The following is a 9,590-nucleotide window of genomic DNA, read 5'->3' as shown; positions in this document are numbered from 1 at the left end:
GCAAAACTTTCATGTGTCATATACTGCCTTTGTCAATTTGAAATGGATTCTCAGCTCTCCCAGGATCCATCTTGAAATCTTGAATTGTTCTGGTGTTGTTGATGGGGGATAAAGGCTAAAATTTCCATGAAAGATGATCTGAAATTAGATGATCTGGTTATTAGAATGTCTAAATGTGGAAAGAATTCTGTTTTCTTTTATATTATCCCCCATAGCAAATGAATAAATAATTCCTTTCTTGTTTTTCCTTCCATAAATTCCAATAAAAATAAAAATTTATCATGTGAACTCATACATGTCAGTCACAAATTTCTCTATTGAATAAGTCTGGAAGAGGCAGTGTGAACATCTCCTCCCACATTGTCACAAATAAGGTATTCCCAGAGAGTAAAATAATGTTCATGAGGTGCTGAATTATGTAGTGCTTGAGCCTAAATAAAGTCCCCTTATACACTTCTATGAAGGGGCTTGTTACAAAACACTAACAACTATAGTCTGGAAGAGGCAGTATGAACGTCTCCTCCCACATTGACACAAATAAGGTATTCCCAGAGCATAAAATAATGTTCATGAGATGCTAAATTATGTAGTGCTTGAGCCTAAATAAGTCCCCTTATACACTTCTATGAAGGGGCTTGTTACAAAACACTAAGAACTCTTAGCCATGTTGAGCAGAATATATTTAGTTTATGTAATTGGATATTTAAATATCATTGAAAAAGTCTAGAGAGCTACTACTGAAGAGATTACAAAGAAGTTCCAGAACAGCTGCTGCAATAGTGAGACCCTATCAAAAGAATAAAAGAAAAAAGGAGATTAAAAATGAAGAAAATTTGGCCAGCAATATGCCTCAACAAGTAAGGCACTACCTGCCAAATCTGAATACCTGAATTCCTATGAACATGGAATTTATATCTTTGAAAGTGGAATGTGCAGAATGTTAGGTATAAGCTGAGAGTGAATAATAGAAATAATGAGTCAATGACCATTAGAGACATTAATTTCCATATCTGTTAACACATAGCTCTTTCTTATATGTATGGGAGTAATTTAGGGAGAACGTAGAGAAGACACACCAACTACAGTAATTTCTAACTTGGTAACATAAATTCTTTCTGGACTATTGTAATAGAGCTTTGCAATTGTTTCATAGGGAAACATGAATAATCATTTAAACATTCATTCCTCTGGTTATATTTGCTGAGCATTAATTTTATTCTAGAAACTAAGTAAATATTGATGTTATGCTAATGAATAACAGAATTATCATAAAATTGAGACCAGTGGAGAAGACCCTGTAAAATAAATCCATTTTAATACATGATGTTGAACAAGTGGAAGTCATGTGACTGGTAAAGGGTAGATGTGGTAGTGTGGGTGCCATCAGCTGAGGTAGGCTGACAATAAATCCACATGGACCTGTTGATATTTAAGCAGAAATTTGAGAAGGTCCTGTTGGTATAGAGCGTGGGATAAAACTGCTAGATGGGAATTAGCAATGTCAGCAATCCATATAATCTCCAAAAATGAAAAGCAAATCAAAGTAAGCCAAGAAGACACCCATGGAGAAGACAGCATCTCAATTCTATTCTGAAATTGGTGGAATAATTAACATATTCAGCAGAACTCACTACTATGATTCATGTTTCTAAAGATCATTTGTGTTATGTGGACAACATTCAAGGAAATGTGAACCAAAGAACTAATGAGAACACTGATAATGAAATACAAGATGATGGTCCATTGCTCTAGATGACTGTCCACAGAATAACTGGTGTCTCTATGAAAATATATTCTTACTAAGCTGTCTCTTCAAAGCATTCTTAATCTCATTACTTTTGAGACTATAGATGAGAGGGTTCAACATGGGGATCACTACCATGTAGAACACAGACACCACCTTGTTCTGGTCAGTGGTGTAGCTAGACTTTGGCATCACATAAATGAATGTGACAGTCCCATAATACAGACTGACCACAGTGAGGTGAGAGGTGCAGGTTGAGAAGGCCTTCTGGCGGCCTTCAGTGGAGGACATCTTCAGGACGGTGATGAGGATGTAGGTATAGGAGATGCCTATGACTAACACTGTGATCACAATAACGGTGCCTGCAGAAAATGAGGCAACAAGTGCAGAGATGCTGGCATCAGAACAGCAAAGTTCGACTAAAGGAGCAAAATCACAGAAAAAGTGATTGACACTGTTTGGTCCACAGAAGAGAAATGTAAAGAAGGAAAGGGTACAGGAGGAAGCATTGAGAAAACCACCTATGTAAGATCCTATAAGCAGCTGAACACAGACCTGTGTCGACATTTTGGTTGAATAAAGCAGTGGACTACAGATTGCCACAAACCGATCATAAGCCATGACAGCCAGAAGGTAGCATTCAACTGTCCCAAAGAAAGCAGATGAGCCAAGCTGGACGACACACCCAAGGTAGGAGATGGTACTCCTCTCCACTAGGAAGTTAACAAGCATATTGGGTGTGACAGAAGATGAAATGCCTATGTCAGTAGAAGCCAAGTGGCTCAGAAAAATGTACATTGGGTGATGGAACTGAGGGGAGACTCTGATTAGCAGGATTGTGCTGAGGTTTCCAGATATGGTCAACAGGTAGATGCACAGGATGATAATGAAGAGGATGACTCAAAGGACTGGGTCATCTGTTAAGCCAAGTAAAATGAATTGTATCACTGAGGTGTGATTTCCATCCTCCACGAGAGCCATCAGACAGAGTAGCCTCTCCCAGAACAAAGCTGTAGTGAAGACATTACATGAACAGATTTATAAATATGTAGCTGCATTTTGTTTAATATATTCATATGGAGTAATATAATCAAGTATATCTTTTATGAAAAGTTTTGATGAACAAATGCCATTCATACTAGACTCTCAGTGTTTAAGTATTTCTGTACATTGATGTCTTACAATTTTAAAACAGACAAGCTAGAAAACTTCTACTCCAAATGGATAAATTTTGTTCACATTTATTTAGAGCGAAATATGCCCAAGTGTCTTTAAAGCTAAAGATTTAAAGCTATGAGAACTGTGTCTGTATGGTGGCTCAGCTGGTAAAGGCACTGGCCACCAAACCTGGAAACCTGTGTTCCATTGTTGGAGTCCACATGATTAGAGGAAAGAATATTGACTCTGACTTCCCACACACCCCATTTCTCTCTGCTCACACATATACAAAAATAAATGACTGTAAAATGTGAGACTTCTCAAAATAAGAAGTACAAATAGGAAATTATGTAACAAAGACTTAAATAAACCTTAACTTTTATTGAATGTTTACTAATAACCAGCACAGGATATAAAATTTCATATGTAGTTCTATTTTCATGCCTGTGAAATAGTACTATATACATTATTTCCATTTATAGTGGAGAAAACAATTTGAAAATGTGAAATAACTTAAAGCTATGTAAGAAAACATTAGAATTAGGTATGAACAGCATACCTAAAGATTTACAATGAAATTGAGAGCACATGGATATTTGGGACAGATAGCAGTGCAACTTTTCACCTTTCTGATTTTTTAATACATAACAACATTTGATTTTTAATACATAATAGGAGTGATCAGGGGCTGGAGAGATGACCCAGCAGTTAAGAACACTGGCTGTTCTTGCAGAGGACCTGGGTTTGGTTCCCAGCAATCACATGGCAGCTAACAACCATCCATAACTCCAATTCCAGGGGCTCTGATTGCCTCTTCTGACCTTCATGGTCACTGCACATCATGGGTGCACTTACATGCGTGGGGGCAATACATATATGCATAAAATAAAAATAATGAATAAAATATAAAAAAGGTGATCAGATGGTGACATGCATCAATCAGTTAAGACGATGTCTTAATAAATTTTAAAAGAGATTAATTTTCTTGCTTGAACTGAGAAGAGATAGAAATAATTTCACACTAAAAATGTTATGGTTATAAATCCCTAAATATTTCTAATTAAGCCATTGCTCTATTAAGGTACTTAAAATATCAATCCTACTATGGTGTAAAATATGAATAGATGTTTATAACAATTGCTGTTAGTATTCATTTATTCAGACACTCCAAATCCTTTCTTAATATAACACTCTTTATAACTGAAGATTGACAGAATGATCAAAGGAAATTTTCATCAGAGTTTACTAGTGAATGAAATTTTCATCAGAGTTTACTAGTGAATGAAATTTTCATCAGAGTTTACTAGTGAATAAAGGTTCAACATAAAGTCGCAATTTACTCAGGTTCACCTTCTAGGCATAGATTGAGTCTCAGCTCCTCAGATTTCTGACTTTAGATCCTTGTGTTTGCCACTGTATCTGGAACCTGTGATGCTCGAGCATTTATTCAATGAAAATAGGTCATTCCACAAGCTATGCACTGACAGTAAGCCCCCAAAGGCTTTTCAAAGCTGGTGAATTTATTAACATTTTGGCTGTGTGGGTAAATTTAAACCCCTTAAAAGGCTGTTTTAGTTATTGATCTTACTAAGTAATGGATTAATAAGGATTCTCTGGAAACCAAGTTTCCTGCCTGATTATTCAGAAGAATTTTCTAGTGAAATAGAAGTTGATTACACAAAAGTTCTTTTTCTCTCTTATGCTCAAGATTTCTTGATTCCACATGAGCAGTTTCTCAGCTATGGTTCATAAATACATATTTATTCTCAACTTACCCAAGAAGCCAAATCTTATCTCTTGAAATGAGAATTCATTGTGAAGTAAGACAGTCAAGGTCGTTGTGATTTTTATAGCTGCTGCACTATTTCTTCCTCTCATTGTTTATCCTTGTGGAAAAGTCTCTGAAGAGGCTCTCCATTCAAGTGTGAGTTCAAATCACCAGGGACCATTAGCTCATTCTCAGATGAATAAGGAACAGTCCATTTTACACAAATGCAATTACTTTTGAACAACTGTCGATCTCAAGGATTTGTTTTTGAAAGGTATTATTGCATGTTCACTTGATAATTATGGAAAGTACATGATAACAGACATCCTGAGGTAAATATTCAAGTTTGTTTTATGCTTCATGTTAGATGCTTTGAAACCAAAAATAAATATGAACCACTTTGTCCTCTGTCTTTCAGAGTCCATTTATTTTATTAGTATTGATAGTAATGATTGATATAAGACATTCTAGTAGGTACTATAGTGAATATATGGAGGGATGAGATGCTCAGTCAAATTTTACATAATAATTATTTAAGGTATGCACAATTTTTGTAGGCAAAGGTATGAAATATTCTTATGTATAGAATTGAGAGCAGAAAAAGTTATGGTTGATTTCCAGGCAAGAAATATTGTCTCATAATCCCTACCTCAAACAGGTCACAGCTGCTTTATGCTTATGTATTACAATGGGGAATCATAGAAACAGTTGTCTGGATCCTGGTGAATCATCCAACTCTCTCGATAATTTTAATTTCATAAAATTTTACATTGCACCCTTTATGCCACCTCACACAAGTGGTTGATCACTGAGCATTAATCAACTTTCATTCAAAGCTTTTGCTCTACTTACTGGAAGATGGGAGGCACAGACAGGAGACTCAATGCAAGTTCACTTGCCAAGTAGCCTGGACTACATAGAGAACAAGAGAGATGACATCTCAAAAAAGATGGAAGATCAGGGCTGAAATCCCAAATTGTCCTCTAACCTCCACATCTATATTGTGGCAAGTATGCACCCAGACTCAACATGAAAACATGCACACATGCACACACACATACACACACACATCATATAAACATACATCATAAGCACACACAAAATATTTAAAAGAGAGAAATTGATAAAGCCAAACTCTATCTGCTAGGTTGTGTACTTAATGCTTGTCATATGCCTCTCTCTCTCTCTCTCACACACACTCTCTCTCCCTTTCTCTTCCTTTAGATTGTCTCATGTGATTCAGTTGACTTCCATTTGCTCTGTATGCAAGTATAACCTTTAACTTATGATAATCATACCTCTATATCCAGAGTGCTAGGATTACAAATATCTAACACCATAATCAGTTTATGTGGTGATTGGACCCAGGGCTTTCTTCATTCTAGGGAAGCACTTTGCTAACTGTACTCCTGGCTCAGCCCTCTATCTCACTTTATCTTAATGATTTTGTAGGTATGTTTTTGAATGTATATATACAGATGATAAAACAGAGACTGAATTCAAGTTGTTTTTCCAAACATATTCATGAATTAAAATTTAATCCAGGATCATGATTAAAGTCAGATTAGATATTATGTGTATACTTTGGACTACTGTCACCAATGAGCTGTGACAAATAGATAAGGGAAAATTATTTATCCATTCATTACTTCCCCAAATATTTGATAAACATTTGTTATGGAGAATGAATGAATATACTAGATACATGGCATGTTAAGTATAGTGCAAGCAACATTCCCGCCACACCAGAATATAATGACATCCTCACTCAGCCACCCCAGATATCATCCACCACAACTCCAAACTGAGCGTGTCATGAGGAAGTTGAAATCAAGTTCAGACATAGTGATTCTCATGAAGGAAATTCCATTACACTGTCCCTTTTGATCTTAACCCATGTGAACTAAAGAAGCAAATCTCCTGCAACATACACACCTGAAAGTTGATGTTGAAATAGATTTGGAAGGTGGCACATAAATGCTTTGATTTATTAATGGGGACTCACAATAGCACAGTAACCACTAGTCTGTAATATAATGGGACTTTTTCTGGAGGCTTGTTAAGAAACATCCACTTATTCCAGTAATGGTACTGACAACAGAACAAAGAAATGAGTCCGTGCCTTTCTGGCTTAGTGTATTTATTGAGGTTGATTACAGTAGTATATGTGAGAAGTTAACTACAGAAGCATGGGTGATTCAAAAGCAGCTGCATCACTGAACACCCACCACAGCATGAGTGACGACTCAGTAGGGCTGTATCCCTGGGTTCCATGCACATAGTTTGGCCAGTGAATCTTCTGGAAAAAGTAGCTACAGAGCACTCTATACCTTCTATAGATTTTACAATTTTTGTGCCCTTCCTGGAATTTTTCTTGTGGCTTATAGGGAGTAATCAACAGCTGATTGTTTTTCCCAATCTGTGGATGAACATTGAACTACTGTGATGAAAGAACAATTACTTCTCAACAGGTGACCAGTTATGAGTATCTGCAGTACACTGCTCAATGGAGAAAGAACATTACAGAAGTAATCTTTGTCAGTGAACACAAATGTTTAGATGACAACTTGATAGGCACATCCTATCTATTTATTAAAATAACATTATTTGCTTCCCAAATAATAATATATTATGACTTCTCATTCTTGTGATTTTTCCCTAGATTACACTGGTAGATGTGAGTTCCCTGGTGTTGCATGTATTTTAAATCCAATAAAGAAAGGTGATGCCTGCATGCTTAACCATCATGCCACAATTGAACCAGCAGGACTATTGGTGATAATACTTTCCCAGTAGCCCTCATAATACCTTCTATCACCTTGGGACCCAGGCAGTACAGAGGGAGTTTCAACTCACTCCCAGACGTTCTCTTCATGTCCTGCAGCCAAAGCATATGGTGTGTTCAGCAGTAGTGATTTAACATCTTATTCCTGTGTACAAAAAATAGCCCTCTGCAGGGACAAAAGCCTCCAGGCTATAGGGTTTCAGGGGCCTCCACTGCCAACAACTCACACATAGGTAGGCCATCCCTGGCACTAGGTTTGTTTTTTTTTAATTTACAGTTCTTTACAGTGCCTCATAACAGTTTTTGCAGTTTGCCATCAATTAAACTTCTTAATTGCTATTTTCCCATTCTTCCAGTTACTGTTAAAAACATTTGAGACTCTAAAAAATAACCTTTATAATATAACCTTTTTATGGAGGAAGCATAGAATTTCTGAAAGTCCTCTGTCATTCATTGCAAGGCCTTATTGATCTAGGGCCATTAAGAAGATACTAATAATGAAGCATCAGCAAGGCCCAATATTGCATGAAATGATCCCATCAGCTGTATCAGCTGTCTCATGAAAAGAGAAGCTTTGGCACATCAGCATAGGTGGAAGATACTGCCTCATCTCACCTCTAGAACCCATATTACTCTCCAGTGACATTTCTGGGCCTGGTTCAGACACAAGAGAGATTGGGCCACACTCCAGCCTGCTGTGCCTACAACTGGAACCAGCTTGGGTTCTGACAGGATACAGGCCAGCACTGTGGCCCTGGTCTTTTGATTGGCCATGACACTGTGAAAGACTCTGGCTGAATACGTAATCTCTACCATTAGTACAAATTATCACAGAGAGATAAGACATATCTTGTCACATTTGCCTTTGAGTGACACTATCATGCTCCCCTGTCTGCCCATTTTTCATCCACTCAGTTTTACTAGATTACACTGGTAGATGTGAGTTCCCTGGTGTTGCATGTACTTTAAATATCTTGTCACATTTGCCTTTGAGTTTATACTGTGTCTGTACTGACTAGCTTTACTTGTCAATTTAACAAACCCAAGAAGAGGGAATGTCAATGAAGCTATTTCTTCCATCTTATTGGCCCGTGGCCATGTCTTTGAGGCATTTTCTAAACTACTCATTGATGATGTGGTGCCACCCCCTGGGCAGATGGTCCTGGATTGTATAAGAAACAGGCTGAGCACAGGCCAAAGGAACAAGAAAGTAAGAAGCATTGGTCTGTGGTCCATGTTACCTCCTGCCTCCAGTTAGTTTGCTGCCCTGCTTAAGTTCCTGCCTTGGCTTCCCTCAGTGATGAACTGTGTTCAGGATATGTAATCCAAATAAACACTTTCCTCACTGAAGGGAGACCTCCATAACCCAATACCATGAAACAATTCTTGGTTTGCAAACAAGCCCATCCAGGACCCCTTTTATCTTAACCAAAAAGTTGTACAAACAGGCCCCTGCTTTGTAATAAGCCCTTCTAGGAACCTTATGGGATGGGAGATATAGGCCCTAAATCCCTTATCCAACTCCCATCGCTCTATTTACAGACACAAAGCTATTTAAGCTCCCCTGCTGTTTGGCCAGTGTGGCTACTGCAGACTCCAGCAGGTCAGTAGTCACCCCTGATTAACTAATAAAGATAGGTGTGGTTTGTATGAATTTTGTTGATTTTCTTTCCTATCAGCAACTCTTTCAATTCCTAATTCCTAACATTTTTGGTGCCAAAACCCAGGAAAGAGCTCTCCTTGGGGACTGGGTCCCTGCCTGCTTATCTCTCTGATCTCTCTGATTTATTCTCTCTCTCTCTCTCTCTCTCTCTCTCTCTCTCTCTCTCGTCCTTCTCTTCCTCCTCCTCCTCCCTGCTCTTCTCCTTTCCTCTCCACCATCAAACTGCAGTCACCCCCCTCTAGCCTGCTATGGATAAATGACACCAGAGAGAAACCTGGAGATTTCCACACTGCCTGGGGTCATGATTTCTTGCAGCCTCATTGCTACATAACTGAATTGTGCATGGTTGGTTGCTTTTCTTTTCAACTGTGACTCTCTCAACTCCTAATCCCTAACACAAAGTTGGATTTAGTCAATGTTTTATGACTGTAATATAATGCTAGCTAAGACAAAGTCCCAATTCATTCAAATC

The 9,590-nt window shown here is 37.8% G+C and overlaps 1 pseudogene; it reads right to left on the bottom strand.

Annotated features, from left to right (window-relative positions):
- Window positions 1-1,780: 1,780 nt before the first annotated feature.
- LOC103747218 lies at window positions 1,781-2,725 on the bottom strand (annotated as a pseudogene).
- Window positions 2,726-9,590: the final 6,865 nt, after the last annotated feature.

Source organism: Nannospalax galili, unplaced genomic scaffold, assembly GCF_000622305.1.
Source record: "Nannospalax galili isolate Female #2095 unplaced genomic scaffold, S.galili_v1.0 scaffold1525, whole genome shotgun sequence".
NCBI classification, from domain to species: domain Eukaryota; kingdom Metazoa; phylum Chordata; class Mammalia; order Rodentia; family Spalacidae; genus Nannospalax; species Nannospalax galili.
The sequence above is the reverse complement of the archived record's forward strand: the minus strand, read 5'-3'. Positions and strand labels throughout refer to the sequence as shown.